Here is a 24,922-nt window from a genome sequence, read left to right as displayed (position 1 = left end):
GCAATACAGTCTGCTAAGTAATGCAATCGATAAGCAGGGGTGCTAGAAGAAAATGTAAAAAAAAAAATATATATGGCCCTTACATTTAGGAGACAGACTGCTCATCTATGTCGGACATCACTGGCACTATTCATGGTGCCGATAGTTGGGTAGCGAGCACATCTAGAATTACCTTGTATTGCCCAAGTCACGTGTGTATAGTGAATGTTACATAGTATACCATGCTGGTCTACTTTAATTGAATTCAGTAAAGATATGAATACTTTGTTTGGCTGGCATATATTAAATTATTATACAAACGGGGGATAATGTCCCTTCTCAAGGGACATTTGTGGGTCAGAGAGGTCCCCAAAGAAGTTGGCATCAAAGCTGAGACTCCATTAGCGGATGCCTGGGTGGCTCAGTCAATTAAGACACTGCCTTAAGCCTGGGTCATGATCCCTGGGTCCTGGGATCGAGTCCCACATCGGGCTCCTTGCTCAGCAGGGAGTCTGCTTCTCCCTCTCCTCCCCACTCGTGCTCTCTCTCACACACAAATAAATAAATAAAATATTTTTTTAAAAAAAGCTGAGACTCCATTAGTTGGGAAGCCCCCTGACCTTGGCCACTGGAGGAAGAGCACTATGAAGAAAAGGATCGGCTACTATAACGTCTGGAGTCAGACATGGGGCGACCTGCAGGAACACGTGCATTTCAGTGCTGCTGGGACATATAGTCTGACGGGAGGGTGAGTCAGTGGCCAGGCCTCGAAGCAGAGAGGACAAAACCCCAGGTCTTATCCCATCTGTCCCACATTTTTACTGATCAGCTCAGTTTATAGTTATTTCTTCTTCTACTAAATTCTATCACATCAATGAACTTTACTGCTCATCATATGTTACCTTGATTCAGGGACTTGTGCAAATGTCTCCTTTAGATGAAAACCCCTTAGAAAAAAGGACAACTGGATCTTTCTTTGTAACATTGTCACACTGTCTTTCATGGATGTGGTGCTCAGTTAATATTTCTTGGACGAATCAGTAAGACAATTAGAGAGGCAATATTTTCACAATTAAACCAGGCCATGCTCACAATATTCACCTGTTGCTCTGAGCATCTGAAATCAGACTAAGTTGATCTTGTCTTTTATTCTTTAAAACATCTCACACTTATTTCCAATGCTCAGCACAGCCTGAACATGTATTGACTGATTTTCTCAAATCCTTTCTGTGTTTTCAATAACACTGCTTTAAGGGGCGCCTGGGTGGCTCAGTCGTTCAGCGTCTGCCTTCAGCTGAGGTCATGGTCCCAGGGTCCTGGGATCGAGCCCCACATTGGGCTCCCTGCTCAGGGGAAGCCTGCTTCTCCCTCTCCCACTGCCCCTGCTGTGTTTCCTCTCTCACTGTGTCTCTCTCTGTCGAATAAATAAAATCTTTAAAAAAAAATTTTTTTTTCAAATAATAAAAAAACAATACTGCTTTAAGCAGTAGGTCTTTCAAGTGCATAGTTACTTCCTGTTCCGCCACGTGATCTCTTAATGAGTTCTACCAGAGCATTCCGGGCAGGTTCCTATCCTTCCAGGTTGCAATGTTGTCTAAATTGCATCTTCCAGCCTGGGCCTCACCCAGCAGGGTAAGAGCACCTGGTGGGCCCAGGGAAGGTTACACGTTCCCATTGCTCCCCTTCCCTCTCCTGCAGGCTTGCCCCAGCCTCTCTCCTTCATGCCTGCTCCATGAAAGGGCAGCAGAATTTATTTGCCCACCTTCCTCTTCCTGCTCCCCACAACCTTTGAAAGCTCTACACTGTGACCCCAGATGATCTGTCTCTGGGTCAGCCAAATCCCAGCTCCTAGTAGAACCAGCTTCCAGTGGAACTGTGTAAAGGAATCTCAAAACCCTGCACCAGGGTCCTATTGTTCACAACTGTTCTATTAACAGGATATTTTGAAACCAAATGTGTCGCGCTGTTTTTGTAAGTGGTGCTATGTACCATATGCTGTTTTAAGCACTTCTGAAATGGAACTAATTAATCTTCCCTAAAGAACTTACTCTTTGGGGTGCCTGGGTGGCTCAGTCGGTTAAGCATCCAGCTCTTGATTTCTGCTCAGGTCATGATCTCAGGGTTGTGGAATCAAGCCCCACTTTGGGCTCCGTGCTCAGCAGGGAGTCTGCTTGAGATTCTGACTCTCCCTCTCCCTCTGCTCCTCCCCACCCTGTGCACTCTCTCACACTCTCACGTGTGCTCTCTTTCTCTACAAAATAAATACATATATCTTTAAAAAAAAAAAAAGAAGAATATGCTGTTCTTACACTCCTCTCCTTTTTACAGGGAAGGAAATAAAATCACAGAGCTGGATCTAGTTTTGAACCACCGACTATACTACCTCTTGCTTTTGCTTACAAAGTTTTTTGTTTCAAAAAATGGCTTTTATAAACATTCATCTCCTCTCTTTCCTAAAATCCTGCCAAAATGACAGTAGAGGAATTATAAAATTATAAAAAGAAGGAAGAGGAGACAACAGCAGTTAAGAAATGTCAGCCAATTGTGCAGATACAATGAGGAGAAGGTGTGGTAACTGACTTAGCAGGCCAGTTCATCCTGGGGAACTCCTCATGGAAGGCAAGGAGAAGATGCCATTCAAAACAGGAAACTGTATGAAATTCTGGATGCAGAACACCCAGACCCTAGGTCTGCCTCACATCATCCCACAGCAGGTAGCTCCTTCCCACTCTCCCCTCCAAAACCAGAGCCAGGGGAGGGCAGGACTAGGCTGTACCCACATGGCGTGCCTGGTGCAGGTCCACATGTGGGCCTTTGGGTTCTAGCCTTTTGCTCCGCTCACAGATACCAGCAGCCATGCTTATGGCCACCTCTCCCTCCACCCCCTCATCAAGTAGAGATTAGAGTATAATAATTATTCTCCAGTGAAATTCCAAGAGAACATATGTCCAGATAGTGACATTTGGGAGTACACAAATGAAAGGATTGCCCCTATTTCTTAGCAGTGCAGCTCATCAGGCTACAAGCCCTTACAATATAGCAGGGCTTCCCACCAGCTCTTAGCTATGAAGGGACAGCTGAAGATCACCATACATTTGAAGAAATCCTTGTACATGGAAATGACAACAGCAGTTAGAAATCTGAAAGAAGGCCCACCTGGGTGGCTCAGTTGGTTAAGCATCTGCCTTCGGTTCAGGTCATGATCCCAGGGTCCTAGGATTGAGCCCCACATCAGGCTCTCTGTTCAGCAGGGAACCTGCTTCTCCCTCTCCCTCTGCCTGCTCCTCTACCTACTTGTGATCTCTCTCTGTGTCAAATAAATAAATAAATAAAATCTTTTTTAAAAATCTGAAATAAAACAGATGGCACACCCAAATCTGGAAATTTAAGGATAATTTAATGGAGGGACAGCTGACAAAAATAAGCAGTGCTCAGGGTGGATAAATATGAAGGATGGGCTGCCCAAATCTGGAGAATGTAGTTGTACAGAGAGTCTATTCGCCCAGAACTGTGGCCTTTGGTAGGAGAATCTTGGAGGGTTTGGGGAGTGGTTGCTTGGGGGAGCCAATACTCCAAATTCATTCTCTTCTGTCCAGCTTTCCCATAGGCCAAGCCCATACAGAATCTAAAGGGCACAGGAGCCTGTTAATACAGCCTCTATGGCAAAAAGCAGAGGGATGGATTTGAGTGACCTTGAGTATAGCTTGGTGGGGCCAAGGGAAAATATTTGTCACCAAGATGGAAACAAAGAGAAGAGAGAGAGGTGAATAGGAAAGAAGCAAAGACAATGCAGAGAATAGAAGTCATAATATCCTCAAAGGAAGAAAAGAATATATATATACACACACATATATTTAAGATTTATTTCTTTATTTCAGAGAAAGAGAGAGCACAAGGAGGGGGAAAGGCAGAGGGAGAGAGGAAGCAGACTCCCTGCTGATCAGGGAGCCTGATGGATGTGGGGCTCAATCCCACAACTCTAAGGTCATAACCCGGAACTGAAACCAAGAGTTGAACACAACAGACTGAGCCAACCAGTGTCCCAAGATTATATATTAAGAAGAGAATATATATCTTAAAAGATTAAAGAAGAAAGAGACCATGAATAGCACAATATTAGAACTAAAATTTAAAAAATCCAATGGAATGTTGGAAGTTAAAATCAAATAAATATCCAGAAAGTAGAATAAGAATGAGAACATATAGAAAGTAGGAAATAAATAAGATAATTAGTGGATCGGGGCACCTGGGTGGCACAGCTGGCTAAGTAACCGATTTTGGCTCAGGTGATGATCTCAGGGTCCTGGGATTGAACCCCATGTCAGGCTCCCTGACCAATGGGGATTCTGCTTCAGGATTCTCTCCCTCTCCCATCTCCCTTCAGCTTGCTCACACTCTTTCTCTCTCTCTAAAATAAATAAATAAATCTTTTAAAAAAAAAGAATTAATGGATCAATCCAGATGTTATAACTTAAAATCTGATAAGTTGTACTCCAGAAAAAAAAACATAAACAGAGAAAAAGGGGTAATCAAAAAAATAATGCCAGAAGAATTTCTTTAATGAGTTAGTAGCTTGAAAGGGCCCACCACATACCCACCACAATTAATTTTTTAAATTCATGCAAAGGCATATCATTGAAAATTTTGTTCCTTAAATGTAAAGGGAAGACAGAGAGGTAAACCCAGTAACAATTCAAGGAAAAGGAATGTGAATGTCATCAGATTCTCAACAACAAAGCTGTGTGTTACACAACGTCAAAATTCCAATAGGTTTCACCTGGGTGCTTCAGATGGTTAAGCGTCTGCCTTCAGCTCAGGTCATGATCCTAGGGTCCTGGGATTGAGCCCCGCATCGGGCTTCCTGCTCAGTGCAGAGCCTGCTTCTCCCTCTCCCTCTGCCATTCCCTCCACTTGTACTCTCTGGCTCTATCTGTCTGTCAGATATATAAAATAAAAATCTTTTTAAAAAAAATTCCATTAGAACTCTATAATCAGCCAAATTATAAATCAAATGTGAAGATAGAATAAAAACCTTTGCAGACATGCAAAGACCACAGAAATAGAGCTCTCAGAAAACCTAGATGACCTTGAGTCTGGTGATGACTCTTCAGATACAAGACCAAAGGCACAATCCATGAAAGAAATAATGGATAAGCTGGGCTTCATTAAAATTCTAAACATCTGCTATGCCAAAGGCAATGTCAATAGATGAAGAGACAACTCAAAGACTAGGAGAAAGTAATTGCAAAAGACAAATATGATAAAGAACTACTACTCAAAACACACAAGAAACTCCTAAACTCAACAATAAAAAACAATTTGATTTAAAAAATGGGCCAAATAATCCTTATATCAGACAAATTAGATTTTAAACCAAAGACTATAATAAGAGATGAGGAAGGACACTACATCATAATTAAAGGGTCTATCCAACAAGAAGATCTAACAATTGTGAAGATCTAACAATTGTAAATATCTATGCCCCTAACATGAGAGCAGCCAATTACATAAGCCAATTAATAACAAAATCAAAGAAACACATCGACAATAATACAATAATAGTAGGGGACTTTAACAACCCCTCACTGAAATGGACAGATCATCTAAGCAAAAAATCAACAAGGAAATAAAGGTTTTAAATGACACACTGGACCAGATGGACTTCACAGATATATTCAGAACATTCCATCCAAAAGCAACAGAATACATGTTCTTCTCTAGTGCCCATGGAACATTCTCCAGAATAGATCACATCCTGGGTCATAAATCAGGTCTCAACTGGTACCAAAAGATTGGGATCATTCCGTGCATATTTTTGGACCACAGTGCTTTGAAACTAGAACTCAATCACAAGAGGAAAGGTGGAAAGAACTCAAATACATGGAGGCTAAAGAGCATCCAGTAAAGAATGAATGGGTCAACCAGGAAATTAAAGAAGAATTTAAAAAGTGCATGGAAACAAATGAAAATGAAAACACAACAGTTCAAAATCTTAGGGATGCAGCAAAGGCAGTCCTAAGAGGAAAGTACAGAGCAATACAAGCCTTTCTCAAGAAACAAGAAAGGTGTCAAATACAGAACATAACCCTACACCTAAAGGAGCTGGAGAAAGAACAGCAAATAAAGCCTAAACCCAGCAGGAGAAGAGAAATAATAAAGATCAGAGCAGAAATCAATGAAATAGAAACCAAAAGAACAGTAGAACAGGTCAATGAAAGTAGGAGCTGGTTTTTTGAAAGAATTAATAAGATTGATAACCCCCTGGCCAGATTTATCCAAAAGAAAAGAGAAATGCCCAAATAAATAAAATCATGAATGAAAGAGGAGAGATCACAACCAACACCAAAGAAATACAAACAATTATAAGAACATATTATGAGCAACTATATGCCAGCAAATTAGACAATCTGAAAGAAATGGATGCATTCGTAGAGACGTATAAAGTACCAAAACTGAACCAGGAAGAAACAGAAAGCCTGAACAGACTCATAACCACTAAGGAAATTGAGCAGTAATCAAAAATCTCCCAAAACCAAGAGCCAGGGCCAGATGGCTTTAAAGATGGCTTTAAAGAAGAATTAATACCTATTCTTCTGAAGCTGTTTCAAAGAATAGAAATGGAAGGAAAACTTCCAAACTCATTTTATGAGGCCAGCATTACCTTGATCCCAAAACCAGACAAAGACCCCATTAAAAAGGAGAACTACAGACCAATATCCCTGATGAACATGGATGCAAAAATTCTCACCAAAATCCTAGCCAATAGGATCCAACAGTACATTAAAAGGATTATTCACCACAACCAGTGGGATTTATTCCTGGGCTGCAAGGTTGGTTCAACTTCCGCAAATCAATCAATGTGATACAATACATTAATAAAAGAAAGAACAAGAACCATATGATCCTCTCAATAGATGCAGAAAAAAGCATTTGACAAAGTACAGCATCCTTCTTGATTAAAATGTTTCAGAGTGTAGGGATAGAGGGTACATACCTCAATATCATAAAAGCCATCTATGAAAAACCCACAGCAAATATCATAGTCAATGGGGAAAAACTGAGGGCTTTTCCCCTAAGGTCAGGAACATGACCACTCAGGCATGTCCACTCTCACCACTGCTGCTCAACATAGTACTAGAAGTCCTAGCCTCAGCAATAAGACAACAAAAAGAAATAAAATGCATCCGAATCAGCAAAGAAGAAGTTAAACTCTCAGTTTTTGCCAATGATATGATATTTTATGTGGAAAACCTAAAAGACTCCACCCCAAAACTGCTAGAACTCATGCAGGAATTCAGTAAAGTGGCCGGATATAAAATCAATGCACAGAAATCAGTTGCATTTCTATACACCAACAACAAGACAGAAGAAAGAGAAATTAAGAAGTCGATCCCATTTACAATTGCACCCAAAACCATAAGATACCTAGGAATAAATCTAACCAAAGAGGCAAAGAATCTGTACTCAGAAAACTATAGAATACTCATGAAAGAAATTGAGGAAGACACAAAAAAATGGAAAAACGTTCCATGCCCATGGATTGGAAGAACAAATATTGTGAAAATGTCAATGCTACCTAGAGCAATCTACACATTTAATGCAATCCTTATCAAAATACTATCAACTTTTTTCAAAGAAATGGAACAAATAATCCTAAAGTTTGTATAGAACCAGAAAAAGACCCCGCATAGCCAGAGGAATGTTGAAAAAGAAAAGCAAAGCCGGTGGCATCCCAATTCCGGACTTCAAGCTCTATTACAAAGCTGTCATCATGAAGACAGTATGGTCCTGGCACAAAAACAGACACATAGATCAATGGAACAGACTAGAGAGCCCAGAAATGGACCCTCAACTCTACGGTCTTCGACAAAGCAAGAAAGACTGTCCAATGGAAAAAAGACAGTCTCTTCAACAAATAGTGTTGGGAAAATTGGACAGCCACATGCAGAAGAATGGAACTGGACCATTTCCTTACACCACAAACAAAAATAGACTCAAAATGGTTGAAAGATCTAAATGTGAGACAGGAATCCATCAAAATCCTTGAGGAGAACACAGGCAGCAACCTCTTTGACCTCAGCCGTACCAACTTATTCCTAGACACATCGCCAAAGGCAAGGGAAGCAAGGGCAAAAATGAAGTTTTGGGACTTCATCAAGATAAAAAGCTTTTGCACACAAAGGAAACAGTCAACAAAACCAAAAGACAACCGACAGAATGGGAGAAGATATTTGCAAATGACATATCAGAGAAAGGGCTAGTATCCAAAATTTATAAAGAACTTATCAAACTCAACACCCAAAGAACAAATAATCCAATCAAGAAATGGGCAGAAGACATGAACAGACATTTCTGCAAAGAAGACATCCACATGGCCAACAGACACATGAAAAAGTGCTCAACATCACTCGGTGTCAGGGAAATACAAATCAAAACCACAATGAGATACCATCTCACACCAGTCAGAATGGCTAAAATTAACAAGTCAGGAAACGACAGATGTTGGCGGGGATGCAGAGAAAGGGGAACCCTCCTACACTGTTGGTGGGAATGCAAGCTGGTGCAGCCACTCTGGAAAACCGTATGGAAGTTCCTCAAAAAATTGAAAATAGAGCTACCCTACGACCCAGCAATTGCACTACTGGGTATTTACCCCAAATATACAAATGTAGTGATCCGAAGGGGCACCTGCACCCCAATGTTTATAGCAGCAATGTCCACAATAGCCAAACTACAGAAAGAGCCTAGATGTCCATTGACAGAAGAATGGATAAAGACGTGGTATACATAAAAAGTGGAATTTTTTATGTATGAGCCATCAAAAAAATGAAAAATAAGTCAATCAGAGAAAGACAATTATCATATGATCTCACTGATAGGAATTTCAGAAACAAGACAGAGGATCATAGGGGAAGGGAGGGAAAAATGAAACAAGACAAAACCAGAGGGAGAGACAAATCATAAGAGACTTTTAATCTCAGGAAACAAACTGAGGGTCACTGGAGGGGAGGGGGGTGGGAGGAATGGGGTGGCTGGGTGATGGACATTGGGGAGGGTATGTGCTATGGTGAGCACTGTGATTGTGTAAGACTGATGAATCACAGACCTGTACAAATAATACATTATATGTTAATAAAAAAAATTTTTTTTAAATGGGCCAAAGATCCGATTAGACACCTCACCAAAGAAGATGGCAAATAAGCATAGAAAAGTTGCTCCACATCATATGTCATCAGGGAAATGCAGGCTAAACGAGATGCCACAACACAACCTATCAGAATGACTAAAATTCAGAACACTGATGAGGATGTGGAGCAATGGGAATTCTCATCCATTGTTGGTGGGAATGCAAAATAGTACAGTCACTTTGGAAGATTTCTCACAAAAATCTGGCAGTTTGACAATTTCTTACTAAACTAAACATACTGTTTGCATATTATCCAGCAATCGTGCTCCTTGATACTTACCCAAAGGAGTTGAAAACATCTGTCCATGAACGTGGATATTTGTAGCAGCTGTATTCATAATTGCCAAAACTTGGCAGCAACCAAGATGTCCTTCAGTAGGTGAATGGATAAACAAATGGTGGTACATCCAGACAGTGGAATATTATTCAGAACTAAAAAGAAATGAGCTATCAAGCCATGAAAAGACATAGAAGAAGCTTAAGTGCAAATTACTAAGTGAAATAAACCTATCTGAAAAGATTACATACTGTATGATTCCAACTATATGACATCTTTAAAAAGGCAAAAGTATGAGGACAGTAAAAGGATCACCGTTGCTAGAGGTTTGAGGTGGATGGCAAGGGATGAATAGGTAGAGCACAGAGAATTTTTAGGACAGTGAAAGTGCTCCATATGATATTATTTTTTTAAAAGATTTTATTTATTTATTTATTTATTTGAGAGAGAGAGAGAGAGCACATGAGAGGGGGGAGGGTTAGAGGGAGAAGCAGACTCCCTGCATAGCAGAATGCAGGACTCGATCCTGGGACTCCAGGATCATGACCTGAGCCAAAGGCAGTCACTTAACCAAATGAGCCACCCAGGTGCCCACTCCAAATGATATTATAATGACACATACATGTCATAATATGTTATTCCCAACCCATAGAATGCATAACACCAAGAGTAAACCCTAATATAACCTATGGACTTTGGGTAATTATAATGGGCCAATGTGGGTTCATCAGCTGCAACAAATTTACCACTTTGGTGATAGAGATGGATAATGGAGAGGCTATGCATGTGTGGGGGTGGGGAAATACAAGAAATCTCAGTCCTTTCTCCTCAGTTTTGCTATAAACTTAAAACTGCTCTAAAAAATAGTCTTAATACAAAAGAGAGAGAGTTCTCATATATACCTTCTTAGGTTGCTACTGGATGGTGTGCCTCAGTAAACAAGAGAATGAATAAGAAAAAAAGGAACATGGGATCCTACCGTAATAGAAACTTATGCAGAAAACGGATTCATCAAAAAATAACATAAAAGCACGTTATTTAGAAATTTGGAGTTTCTAATTAAAAAAAAATATATCTGGAAGAGTTGAAAGACGTGGTCTCTGAGGAGTGGAACTGGGACCACAATTTTTCAATATAACCCTCCAGGCACCATTTTAAAGCCTACTGTAGATATTTACTTTCATAAAAATTAAAATCAATAGATGATGTTTTCTTTACCACCTTGCCTATTTCTTCTATATTACCCCACTCAGAATGCCTCAGGAACACTTCCCATCCCTCCCAGAGGATTGCCATCCGGTCATTTGTTCATCAAGCTATTTCCAAATATTTTCTATCTGCCATATACTGTATTTGGGCAAAAGTATATATAAGGATGTTAGAAAATTCTCACCCATGAAGAATTTCCCATATGATTAAGAGATGAGAAATGAATGATTAAATCATAATAAGAGAGACATACTCAGTTAGATGGCACAAATTATAACTGTTACAGCAGGTAAGATATAAACCTGTGAACCGAGGCAATAAAGAAAAGCTTCAGGATAAACTGGGATCTGCAGTGGGTATTGGCATGTGGTTATGATTTGGTGAGAGAAAAACGAGTAAATATTCAAGACTAAGCTAATAGCCAAGCAAAGACGAAATCAAGAATGACTCAAAGAATTGTGAGCAAATGATGATGGAGATAAATAAATCATAAGAAGTGAGTTTAGAGGGGCACCTGGGTGGCTCAGTAGGTTAAGCGTCTGCCTTTGGCTCAGGTCATGATCTCAGGGTAGTGGGATCGAGCCCCATGTTGGGCTCCCTGCTCAACAGAGAGCCTGCTTCTCCTTCCTCCTCTGCCTGCTCATCCTATCTCTCTCATACTCTCTCAAATAAATAAATAAAATCTTAAAAAAAGAAGAAGAAGAAGAAGAAGTGAGTTTAGAAAGATGAGCCAGAACTAAACAGACAGGAGTCAGTGAACACAGGACTTCTCTTAGTGGGTAACAAGGACCCCCACCCTCAAAGGATTTTGACCCTGGTAAAATTACAGCAGTGTTTTGGGCAGACTGATCCAGGAGCTAAGCTCAAAATGGTCAGAGCGAGCAGAAAATCTTGAGGCATGCTCTCTTGAAATCACTGAAGCATAAAGTTCTAAGCGTCTGGACCAGGTGAGTTACTGGACCTCACCTTCAATGTGCTCATTCATTCTCACAACAAACATTTATGGGGCTCAGCGTGTCAGGTGGTGCACTAGCTATCGGTGCCCTGTAGACGAGTCACTGAATGTGGAGTGTAGCCTTGGGTAAGGGAGCTCCTCCCAACAGCAGGCAAATCCCAGAAAGGGACACGCAGCTGAGTGCTGTCCTCTGTCAGCGCTCCAGGAAGACAGACTTGAAGGGAAAATCTGGGCAGCACCTACCTCATCCACTACAAATGTCACCAGTTGTGAGATGGTTTCTGATATCAGACATGCTAGGATAGGAAAAAGTGTACCTCTTCAAGTCAGTTAAACACAGTATATGTGTAATCGATTCCTTTTCTGCTTACATCATTTTGAGTCAGTTTGGTGACTTGCAACAAAGAATCCTCATGGTACAGCGGAGAAAGAGGTCACAAGAAAAATGATACACCTAGTTGTGGGTTTTTTTTTTTAACATTTTAATTAGTTTAAGTGTACAGTTCAGTAGTGCTAAGTATGTTCCCTTGTTGTGCAACCATCACCACCATCCATCACCAGAACATTCTCATCTTGCAAAACTGAAACTCTGTACCATTAAACAGTAACTTCCCATTTCCCCCTTCCTTCAGCCCCTGGCAGCCACCATTCTACTTGCTTTCTCTATGGATTCGACTACTCTAAGTTCCTCATATAAGTAGAATCATTCTGAACTTGTCTTTTTACAACCAGCTTATTTCACTTAGCATAATGTTCTCAAGTTTCATCCATGTTGGAGCATGTGACAGGATTTCCTTCCTTGTTAAGGTTGAATAATATTCCATTGTATGGATGTATCACATTTTGTTTATCCATTCATCCACCAAAGGATATTTGGGTTGCTTCCACCTCTCAGTTATTGTGAATAGTGTTGCTATGAACATTGGTGTGCAAATATCTCTTTGAGACCATACTTTGTATTCTTTCGGATATACACCCAGAAATAAGATTGCTAAATCAAATGGTAGCTCTTTTTTTTTTTTTTTAAGATTTTATTTATTTATTTAAGACAGAGAGAATGAGAAAGAGAGAGCACATGAGAGGGGGGAGGGTCAGAGGCAGAAGCAGGCTCCCTGCCGAGCAGGGAGCCTGATGCGGGACTCGATCCAGGGACTCCAGGATCATGACCTGAGCCAAAGGCAGCCGCTTAACCAACTGAGCCACCCAGGCGCCCTGGTAGCTCTTTTTTAATCTTTCGAGGAACTGCCACCCTGTTTTCCATAGTGGTGGCACCATTTTACAATCTCACCAACAGTGCATAAAGGTTCCAATTTATCCACATCCTCTCCAATGCTTGTTATTTTCTGTGTGTTTTTTTTTTAATAGAAGTCATCCTAATTAGTATGGGGTGATATCTCATCATAGTTTTTATTTGCATTTCTCTAATGATTAATGATGTTGAGTATCATTTATATGTTTGCTGGCCATTTGTATATTCTTTGAAAAAATATCTATTCAAGTTCTTTGCCCATTTTTTGATGGGCTATTTGATTTTTTGGTTGCTGGGTTGTAAGAGTTCTTTATATGTTCTCAATATTAACCCCTTATCAGATATATGATTTCCAAATTGTATTGTAAATTTTTCAACTTCTTGCTGCCTCAATGTGATAAGGCTGGTCCCTGCCACAAGTTACTTTCTTGTCCTCCCCTGTGACCTAATGATCTTAAATGCACCAGTGAAATCCCCTCATGCCTTTTGTTTGTGTACTCCATCTTGACCCCCAGTAAAGGCACTTAGCGTCCCTCAGCCCCCCACCTACTAGGTTGAACTGGCTCCCTTAACACTCCCCCCATGCGGCCTTGCATGGTATGCCTCCTGTTTCTAGGACCTGTGAATATATAAATTTTATTTTCCTGCACCTCTCCTGTGACCCTTTTAGTGGTTGAACCTGGATGACCATCTCATGAAAGAATACAAAACACATTACTTCCTTCCGTTCCACAGGCAGTCTTTCACTCTGCTAATAGTGTTCTTTGACACCCAAAAGTAAGTTTGGCATAGTTCTATTTGTCTAGTTTTGCTTTTGTTGCCTGTATTTTCATTGTCATAGCTAAGAAATCATTGCCAAATGTAATGTCATGAAGACTTTCCCCTATGTTTTCTTCTAGGAGTTTTATATTTTGGGGTCTTACATTTAGGTTTTTAATCTATTTTTGAGATAACTTTTTCATATAATGTAAGAAAAGGACCCAACTGCATTTTTTCACAAGTGGATATCCAGTTTTCCCAACACTATTTATTGAAGAAACTGCCCATTGAATGATCTTGGCACCCTTGTCAAAGATCATTTGAGCATATATGCAAATGTTTATTTCTGGGTTGTCTATTCTATTCCATTGGTCTATGTGTCTTTATGCCATACTGTACCATACTGTGCTTTGATTTTATACTGTGTTTTGAAATCAGAAAGTGTTAGTCTCCCAACTTTGATCTTCTTTTTCAAAATTGTTTTGGGTGTTCAGGGTCCCCTGAGATTCCATATGAATTTTAGAATTTTTTTTTCTATTTCTGCAAAAAAAAAATGTCATTGGGATTTCAATACTATACCTACTTTTGAGCACATTGTGCTTGTGGTTTCTGTGAGGTGTCCACGTCCAGTAGGCAATTGATTTAGGACTCAGAAGGCACTAAGGATGGAATCAGTCATCTTACGTAGCATCCCTACTTTTCCAAGAAGCTTTAAATGATTGTTGCCTTCCAAAATAACAGCAGGAAAAATAAATCCCAAAGGAAAAGAAACATCTGTATTGTTGACATTTTTCTTGCATTTCTCTTCATCCATAGAGTCTATACTCAGCATTTTAAAAGTAAGATCACTTGGCTTGATTCTCCTCAAAGAGAAAAGATAAGGTTTTTCCTAAATTTGAGGGAAATCACATTCTATGAGAAAGGGAGGAGGCAGCTAACAATCATCCTTCTCCTTCTCTCTCACCTGAGTGCAGCAACCCAGCACCCACATAGAGTTTGGTGAGGTGGTTCAGGGCCCAGCAGCCAGCTTGCTGAGGCATTTCCTCAGTCCTACCTGAGCAGCACCATAGCCCCGCCACCAAAGCTCCTGCCCCGCCATTTTCAGGCGAGATAACAAAGACTCTGAACTAACCAGTGAAGTTCTCCACACTAGATACATTCAGGCTAGGATGCAAAATCCTAGGGCACACATCATAGACTTGTTCCCAACATATTCCGGGCAGGATTTTTTTATAGGACATATTTCCCAGTATTTCTAAACCATATACCAAGCACTACAAAGAAATCATTATGCCAGGTCTCTGTTCTTTTCTTTCCAAACTGTATGTCTCTCTAGAATACTAGATGGAGTAAAAAGATTTCAAGAGCTTTTTTTTTCAGGGCAGTATATTCATAAAGCTTACTTGCCATTGGTGATTAATTAATCCTTATTTTTACTCCATTTTCTATCAGCTTCCAGAGGGTGGTTAAGGGTTGGCTAAAATGTCTGCATCTCTACTCTTGCACTGGAATCAGCAAGAGTGCTTACTTAAATTCTTGGGGACCACTTCATACCTACTGAGGTCTCAGGATATGGACCAGGAATCTGTGCTATAAACAAACTCCCCAGGAGATTCTTATGCATGTGAACATTTGAGAAACACTGAACTATAGCAAATAAAAGTTTTACCCAAAGGAATTCAACTAAGAAAGTAATTATGATAATGATAGGATAATAATGATTCTTGCATAGTTTCCAGCATACAATCAGATATCCATTCACACAGTTGGGCATTTTACAAGTTTAGGGTATGCTGATTCTCCATTAGACTCTTATATCCTATTCCTGTTTAAATCTCTAAAAACATGAGGCTTATTTTTTAAGAAATGCAATCATAAAGTAAGCCTTGAGTTGTGTTACTTACTTTCTCTTTAAGACTGAATAAAATTCCCAACCCTATTTTATATCATGATTCTCACACTTGGGAAATCCTTTACACTAGCTGTTAAAATCATTAAGCCAATGTCCTCGATTTAATCTTTAAGGTTGACCAGCCAGCATTGAGTCACTGTAATCTTCTAGGTCAGACAGGAAAAGAATTGACGTCGTTACCAAATACCACTGCGTAAGCGTCTTTGAGAAAATGGCAGCCAAGTGTACACAGTTGGGTAATGAGATGTGATGGGCAACAGTCCCTGAGCAGGTGAGCTGGAAGGCCTGGCATCTGGCATTCCATCCCTAATGATGCCCTTGTGTGAGCTGTCAAGGATCCATGACACACTTTCTCTGACATAACATATCTCAGGGAGTTATCAAGATGTTTCCTCTCTCCAGAAGATCAACCAGCCTATCAGGAATGATAATTTGGCACATGCTATGCTCAAGGGACAGATGCAATAAGGGATGTTTCATACAAAGGGGCTTCCACCGTGAGCCAGCAATGTTGATCTGCAGCTAAAAACAGAGATGCATAAAAATAAACCTTCAACCTCTCACCCTGAACAATGAAGATGTTTTCCAGAAAACTGCACAGAATCTAAACAGCCTCAGAGGTCACCAGTTCCTTTCTCCAGCTTTTACTTTTTAAAAAAGGAAAAATTAAAAAGAGGATCAGCTGACCTAGTTGGTTTATCTCACTAATCTGTAACACTGACTGCCCAAGAGACAAGTATAATACAAACATGGCCAAACAGTCTTGTTGGCTTCTTTCTAGCTTTCAGAAACAAACAAAAAAGTTATAATTAGCTATAATTTAATATCCTAAATTATTATGAATACTTCCGTGTCAGAGGTTAATGTTAGTATTCAACTCCATTTTAAAGAGAGATGCCAAGATAACTCAGTTCCAACCACATATTCATTCTCTCTCTCCCTCTCTCTGTCTCTCCCAGCTGTCCCCAATTCAAGTCAAAGGGAGGGAAAACTGAGATGATTATCTGGGAATGAAGAGGGAGATGATCACATTAGTCTAAATGACCCAGGGCCTGTGCCCATGAATGCAAGCAAACCCAGGAACCAAGTGTAGCCAGAAGGGTCAAACATTGAAGACAAGGCACATTTCAGTTAATTCATGTCAAAATTATTTTTTTTTAAATATTTTCCTCTTTTTTTAAGATTTTATTTATTTATTTGGGGCCGGGGGGACATAGAGGGAGAATGAGAGGGAGAAGCAGACTCCCAGTTGAGCAGAGAGCCTCACGTGGGGCTCGATCCCAGGACCCTGAGATCATGACCCCAGCCATAGGCAGATGCTTAACCAACTGAGCCACCCAGGTGCCCCCAAAATATTTCCCTCTTATCCCAAGGTTTTTGATCAGTAAGACAATAAGATATGAACCGATGCTTATGCAGTGAATTATTTTACAAGGAGGGCTAAAGTTAAAGACAGAGTGTACTGCCCCCCCCGCCCCGCCCCAACCTGTAAGTCCCCAGTCAGGGAAGGAAGGGCAGGAGGTCAGGCACGGAAAATCCAGAGCAATGGGGCCATTTGCTGATCCATGTTTGTATATAATGTCCCCATCACTACCATTTTCCTATCACTGTCCCCAGACCAAACCATTCTAATAAATGTCCCCAGTCCCTTCCAACTTCTAACATCCTTATTTAAATGTCTATGGTAGGAGGCGGCGGTGGATGCCTCCGAGCCGTGGGTGGTCAGCAGGATTTGACCCTCTGGAGCAAGATCACCAAGCTATTTGGTTCTGGGCTGCGTTAGCAGACCTGTCAAGGGAAGTGCGACGGCCACTGCAATAGCAGCAGCTTCTCACCTGAACCTGGACGCCCTCCGGGAAGTGCTGGAATGCCCCATCTGCGTGGAGTCCTTCACAGACGAGCGGCTGCAGCCCAAGCTCCAGCACGGTGACCATACCATCTGCCCAATGCCTGAAGAAGCTCCTGGCCAGCAGCATCAGTGGTCACTGCTGTCCCTTTTGCAGCAAGATTACCCGCACAACCTGCCTCACCCAGCTGACAGGCAACCTGACGGTGCTGAAGATCATTGACACGGGCGGGCTCCGTGAGGCTGGGGGGCTGCTCCTGTGCCGGTCCTGTGGGCAGCGGCTGCCCAGGCAATCCTGCAGGAGCTGCGCCGTGATGTCACGTGAGCCCTGCCCAGAGGCAGACCCCCAGCCCCTTGGCCACTCCGTGTCCAAGACGCAGCTGAAGAGTGGCATCAGGACACGGAGAGAAGTCAGCCAGTCTGCAGGAGCTTAAGGGGGGAGCTGCAGCAGCACAAGGTGGCCTTGGAAGGGGTCTCCAAGGTCCTTCAGGCAAGGCATAAAGCAGTTCTCCAGGAGTACGCCTGAGGAACGCAGGGGCCAGGAAGAGCTGTCTTGCTCTCGCAAGTTCTTCACGGGCTCTTTGGCTGAGGTTGAGAAGTCCAACAGTCAAGTGGTAGAGGAGCAGAGTTACCTGCTTACCATGGCAGAGGTGCAGGCTGTGTCTCACTGTGACTACTTCCTGGCCAAGATCAAGCAGGCTGATGTAGCGCTACTGGAGGAGACCGCTGATGAGGAGGAGCCCGAGCTCATGGCCAGCCTGCCCTGGGAGCTTACCCCACAGGCCAGTTTGCCGTAACTGACATGGAAGGTGGAAAGCTCTGGTGCTTCACTGTTAACCGAGGAGCAGGGGTGGTCAAATACAGCTACCTGTGTCTTGCCATGAGGCCCAAGTTTGTCACCTGTGATGCTGAGGGCTCTGTCGACTTCACCCAGGGCTTGGGCCTCAGTCTGGAGAATCGGCAGAATGAGCACCACCTGGAGCGTGGCTTCTCCATTAGCTCTGTGGGCACCGATGGGCAGCTGGGTCACTTTGATAACCCTGGTCCCATATTTCCCTCTTATTATAATGTGCTTCGTATGTGACACTTCCTCTTCTTTAACCTGGAAATTGCTTGCCTTTTACAGGAATATAGAGATTGGAATTATGTCAAAGCACAGAAAGATGGGAACAAGCAAACACAAATGCTAATGTAGTCAGTACACACTCTTGAATATTTAGTCTCTAGAACTCATCATTTTTCATCTGACCTCTCTCCACTGACTTACATTAAGATTTGTTTGCAAAACTGTACAACACAGACCAGGGTCAACAAAGTGGAGAGATGGACACATCTCGTTTTCATTAGATAAAACTGTTGGGTCTTTATTCTGTATTTTCCTCAAGTGACTGCACAATATTTGGTTTTGAGATTTATTTCCATTCCTCTATCAATAATTTAAAATTTGATAACTGTTTCTTTAAATAAATAAATAAATAAATAAATAACATCTTTGGTAGAGGCTACATTCTACTTGGGTCTTTTTTTTTTTTTTAAACAACAGTCAATCCAGGCAAATAAATTCAACATTGTAGTCGAGGGGATGTGGAAATGAGGCTTGCCAGGGCTCTGCCTCTAGGAGGTGTGTGACTGGCCACTTTGGCCCACCTCTGCATGCCACTTAGTCTTCCTGGCCTCAGTCTCTCCATCTTCCCAGTGAGAGTGCCCATCTGGGTGGTTTTTAAGGCCTCTTCCAGCCACTGGTTTCCTAGGGTGGAAATCAAGGTGGTTCCTATTTCTGACCCCCATCCCTAAATCCACACTCCCATACTCCCCCACAGTGTGAAAACACACACCCTGTTCTTCCACCCCTCTGACGAGATTTGGGAGAAGGGAATGAGAGAAAGAGAAACCAGTCAGCCCCATCTTAAATTCCACCAGAGCGCAAATCCTGGCAATTGCTCAGTGGCATATCTGTGCAGGAGAACATGGGAAGTCTCCCACATTTTTTTTTTAAGATTTTATTTATTTATTTATTTGAGAGAGAGAATGAGAGAGAGAGAGAGCACATGAGAAGGAGGAAGGTCAGAGGGAGAAGCAGACTCCCTGCCGAGCAGGGAGCCCGATGCAGGACTCGATCCAGGGACTCCAGGATCATGACCTGAGCCGAAAGCAATCGCTTAACCAACTGAGCCACCCAGGTGCCCGTCTCCCACATTTTTAATCAGGATGTACTCCATCGCCCTGCACCAGGCAGCTCTAGTGGAAATCTGAACATGCCCAGGTCAAGGAAGCTGGGGTGGGAAGGAAAGACGTGCAGGGACGCAACATGTGAAGACTAGAAAAGCAGGACTTCAGGACACCCTTGACAATGTCCAGTTCAAAACAACTGTTCTTATCAATGTTGGAAGAATTATTAAAACAACCATGTTCCTGAAAGAGAACCACAAAACGGAAGTGTCAGATTCCTAAGAATATGACCAATGAAAGCCAGTCTAAAAGACAATTTCTCTACTCTTGCCTTCAGAGTAGATTCATTCATTCTTTTCCTTATTTTCTGCCCAGGAAATATTTACTGAGCACCTGCTAAGCCTCCAAAACCATGCTTCATGCTGGTTGTAGTGATTTACTTTAAATTGCTTCAGTATTATTAGTGTGCAAGGGTGTGAGTCCCAGCTGGTTTCAGTTTGAATCCAGCCATGTCTTATCAAGAATATACACTTCAGGGGCCCCTGGGTGGCTCAGTTGGTTAAGCGACTGCCTTCGGCTCAGGTCATGATCCTGGAGTCCCAGGATCGAGTCCCGCATCGAGTCTGCTTCTCCCTCTGACCCTCCCCCCCTTCATGTGCTCTCTCTCTCATTCTCTCTCTCTAAAATAAATATAAAATCTTAAAAAAAAAAAGAATACATGCTCTGGGTGCAATTGGTTAGCTGCACATCCTGGACACTGCAAAGAGGCAACTTCATCAGCCACACAGATCCCAGTTGACACAGAGGATTTGCTCTTTAGCAGGCTAACTATCAAAAATGGATATTCCTTGCTGACACTAGTGACTCACTCATGAATTATCATGATGAATGAGAGAAATGGGCTCTTGACTGCTGAAAACTTCAAGACAGGAGACATGGTAAAATGTTTAGACATTCAGTTTGAGATGATGAAAATGTTCTGGAGATGGACTGTTTGCCCAGAAATGTGAATGTATTTAATGCTACTGAACTTAAAAATGGTTAAAATGGTGGGGGCGGGGGGGGGCCTGGGTGGCTCAGTCAGTTGAGCGTCCAACTCTTGGTTTTGGCTCAGGTCATGATCTCAGGGTCATGGGATCGAGCCCCGTGTTAGGCTTTGCGCTCAGCACAGAGTCTGCTCCAGATTCTCTCTCTCTTCCTCTCCCTCTGCCCCTCCCCCCCGCTCATGCTCTCTCTCTCTCTAAAAATAAATAAAATCTTTAAGAAAATGGTTAAAATGGTAAATTTTATGTTATGTATATGTTATTCCAATTTTTAAATATTTTAAGGTGGTGTGCCTGGCTGGCTCAGTCAGTAGAGCATGTGACTCTTAATCTCAGGGTCGTGAGTTCAAGCTCCACGTTGAGCGTGGAGCCTATTCACTTAAAAAATAATAATAATAAAATAATAAAAAATTTATGAAAATGTTTAAGGTGTAGACACTGCCCATCCCATGCATGAGCAGGGCCAAACAACAGTGACACTGGTCACCAAAATGGCCCCTGAGGCCTGGTCCCTGCTGGAGCTGTGCCTCACCATTGCTTTAGGAGGATTTCTGATTGCTCAGTGCCAACTAGAGGGTTCCAGATTAGGCCTCTAGAGCACAGGTCTGCAAACCCTTACAGTCAAGGGCCAGAGAAGTAAATATCCTAGGCTTTGTGGGCCACACACTGTCTGTTGAAACTGCTTCCCTGCGCCATCTACCAGGAAAGTAGTCATAGGCCATACCTACCTGAATGAGCCTGTTTCCCAATAAAATTTCATTTACAAAAAATCTGACCTAGAGCTTAGTGTGCCGACGCATGCTCTCCATCAGTGGAATATTGTGTCTCCCTTGAGTGGGCTTTTCATGCAAGGTGAGGTGAGAGCACTTCTACTTGCTTTGCCAAGCCACATGTATTCCCCATCTGTGGGGAGACCTGCAAGGTAAGGCCTCCTTCCCTCCTGGCCCGAAAGTGCGGTGGGGCTGGTCTGTCAGGCCCCACACCTCAGACATCCTGGGCAGTCTTGTCACCCGCCTCAGAGAGCCCTGGAGTTGTACGGAGCACACCGGCTAGCACTGGTTCACAAACAAACAAAGACTCCGCCTGGAGCGTGGGGTACAATAGAGAATATAAACAAAAGATTTAAAAAATTGCTAAAAGCATTATAAAATAAGAACTCTGACAGGGCAACAGAGGAAAGCCATTTGAGGCTGGAAAACAAAAAATACCTTGCAGATTAGCCCCTCAGTGCAGAAAGGAGGTGTCTGGCCCATTCAACCAGCACTAAGAGCAGTGGGCAAGCTCCCAAAGTGGGCGAGCCTTTGGGGAGGAACCAGATTGACTTCAGCTACAAAACCGCAGGTTCCCCGAGGGACATCTGGACTGCATCATTCATTCGTTTTACCAGCCTTGCAGAAGACTGACTAAATCTGCAGGACAGTTCAATTAACTTCTGCCAGTGATTATCACAGGCCCATGGGCAGAGGGAGGAGAACTCAGGGTTGTTACAGGCGGTGCTTCTACTGAGCCCCTGCCATACTCAAACCACATTTCAAACTCTATTCTTCCTTCCCTGAGCGTCCTTCTCTCCTCTTGGCTGGATCTGCTTACAACCAAATCAACACGCACCCTGAATGACTGTATGGTGTGTAGGGACAAGATCAAGTTTAACAGTCAGATGGAACAATCTTCAAACACGAACTGCACAGTTGACTCGATTTACTTAAGTATAAAAACTCTCTTGGGGAGGGGCTTGGGGGGATGCGGTAACGGGGTGATGGACACAAAGGAGGGCATGTGATGTAATGAGCACCAGGTGTTATATAAGATTGATGAACTCTACCTGGGAAACTAAGAATACACTATATGTTAATTAATTGAATTTAAATTTTAAAAAAGTTCTTCCTTACAAGGTTACCATAAGAAGTAAATAACTTATTTGTTAAATAACACGTTTTTTTTCCTGTCATTTTCTTGAGCTCTTACTACATGAAAGACTCTATAAAGAGTTGTTGCTGTTTCTAATTAATTGATTTATTTTTCATTGAAGTCCAGTTGTCATACAATACTATATTAGTTTTAGGTGTACAGCATAGTGATTCAACAATTCTATACATTATGCAATGCTCACCATGGTAAGTGTAGTCACCATCAATATTACTGACTATAGTCCCTATGCTGTACTTTTCCTCCTATGACTTATTTCATAACTGGACGTTTCTACCTCTTATTGTTTTAATGTATTTGCTCTTTAAAGTCGCAATGCTACATGGTGGGCTTATCTCCATATTACAGACAAGAAAACTGAAGCTTAAGAGAGTTTTATTGAAATAAAATTGTAAAGCATTTGGCACATAGTGGGCATTTAATAAATGTCAACTACTACTGCTTCCAGAAAAAGCCTAATTTCAAATACGTTGTGTTCTTCCCTCACAAAGAGATGATATGCTGAGGGTGATGGAAGGTACTGCTTCAGACCAGATACATGTCATGGTGTTTCTCTCCACGTATTTAAATCTTTTCCTTCTGTTATGGAACCTGGACTCGATCACCCAACGGAAGAACAAAGCGCACTCGAAGATCTTGGAGGATAGGAGGCTTATTTAACACTGGTGGGCTCAGAGGAGAGTGGTCTCCAGAGGTCTGAGCCCAAAGGGGGCAATTTATACACTTCTACTTCCACCTACTTGGCACTTTAGGCGCATGCGCGAGGCGGGGCAGGGAGAAGGACCCAGATTGGTGCGCGAGGTAAGCAGAGCAGGGAGAAGAACCCAGAAGAGCCCCGGGGCAAGGACTGGGACTCCCTCGCTGGCTCGGTGGGCCATCTTAGGACACAGATTTCCCTTATCATTTCCACTAGAAAAGTTGTATTAATTTTTCACACAAACTGAGGCACCTGTTAGCTTTATTCTGAGCTCTTTGATGAGTTTGCGGCCATTATTTTTTTTTTAAGGTTTTATTTATTTATTTATTTGAGAGAGAGAGAGGTAGCACAAGGGGAAGGTAGGGAGCAGAGGGAGAAGCAGGCTCCTGGCTGAGCAGGGAGCCTGATGAAGGGCTCAATCCCAGGACCCTGGGATCATGACCTGAGCTGAAAGCAGACACTCAACCGGCTAAACCACCCAGGGACCCCAAGTTTGCAGCTATTATTAATGGAAATTTTCTCTCTCTCTTTTTTAAGATTTTATTTATTTATTTGACAGAGAGAAAGAGACAGCGAGAGAGGGAACACAAGCAGGGGGAGCTGGAGAGGGAGAAGCAGGCTTCCCGCTGAGTAGGGAGCCTGATTCGGGGCTCGATCCCAGGACGCTGGGACCATGACCTGAGCCGAAGGCAGACGCTTAACGACTGCACCACACAGGCGCCCCATTGATGGGACTTTTCAGTGATGCTTTCTAACTGGTCACTGCTGCTATAGAGCACAGATATAATATGGATCTGGAGTCCACCTGTCTTACGGAACTCTTACTAGTTCTATTGGTCTCACAAACAGCTGTTTGCTGGTTTGTTTCCACCAGGACTGCATGTTGAATTTTATCAAATGCTTTTTCAGCACCTGTTGACAGGATCAGGACTTTTTTCTTTAAACCCAATGACTAGATTCCTTTGCTTTGCCTCAGCGTTGTGCATTTGGCTTGGCCATAGCTTATTACTTTATTAACCCATTGCTTGGTTGGATTTATTGGTATTTTTTTTTTAGAAATTTACTAATTACGTGTATAAATAAGGTATTCCTACTGGCTTATTTTTGTGTACCCCCCTTCTCTGTCTTTATTAGCAGGGTGTGTTAACCTTCGAGAAATATTTTATAAGCATCCCATTTTCTCTGTCACTGAAATATGCATGTAACATGGGGATTATCTACTTTTCTGCAGATTAGGTAGATTCCTTTAATAAAACTGTACAGTCTCCAACTTTTTTGGTGGACTGATTGTGGATTGTAATTTCAAGGGGTTTTTTTTTTCCCCCTTTTTATGAGCCACTTTTAGCCATTTATATTTCCCACGTGATCACCCACATCATCCAGGATTTCAAATGTATTGACATAAAATTTCACATAGTATGTTTACTAGGACTGGCATAATAAACTACCACAAACCCGGTGGCTTAAACAACAGAAATGTATTCTCTCACAATTCTGGAGACTAGAGTCCGAAATCAAGGTGTTCCTTGGAACCCCTTAGAACTCCTCCAAGGAGTTCCCTCCCACCCCTTCCGAATTCCCCTGAGATCTGGCCCAAGATTTCTGTAGATCTGGCCTTGGGGAGGTGGCTGCCTTATTTAGGGTCAGGATAAACACAAACTGCCCCTTGTGTTTCCCCGCAGGCCCCCCCCCCCCCCCCCCCCCCCCCCCCCCC

The 24,922-nt window shown here is 42.2% G+C and overlaps 1 pseudogene; it reads left to right on the top strand.

The window, feature by feature from the left end:
* The first annotated feature begins 623 nt into the window (after positions 1-623).
* LOC118015370 lies at positions 624-18,285 on the top strand (annotated as a pseudogene).
* Positions 18,286-24,922: the final 6,637 nt, after the last annotated feature.

Source organism: Mirounga leonina, unplaced genomic scaffold (genome assembly GCF_011800145.1).
Source record: "Mirounga leonina isolate KUSES-001 unplaced genomic scaffold, KU_Mleo_1.0 Mir_165, whole genome shotgun sequence".
Taxonomy (NCBI): domain Eukaryota; kingdom Metazoa; phylum Chordata; class Mammalia; order Carnivora; family Phocidae; genus Mirounga; species Mirounga leonina.
Note: the sequence above shows the minus strand (reverse complement) of the source record. Positions and strands in the feature narration are given on the sequence as shown.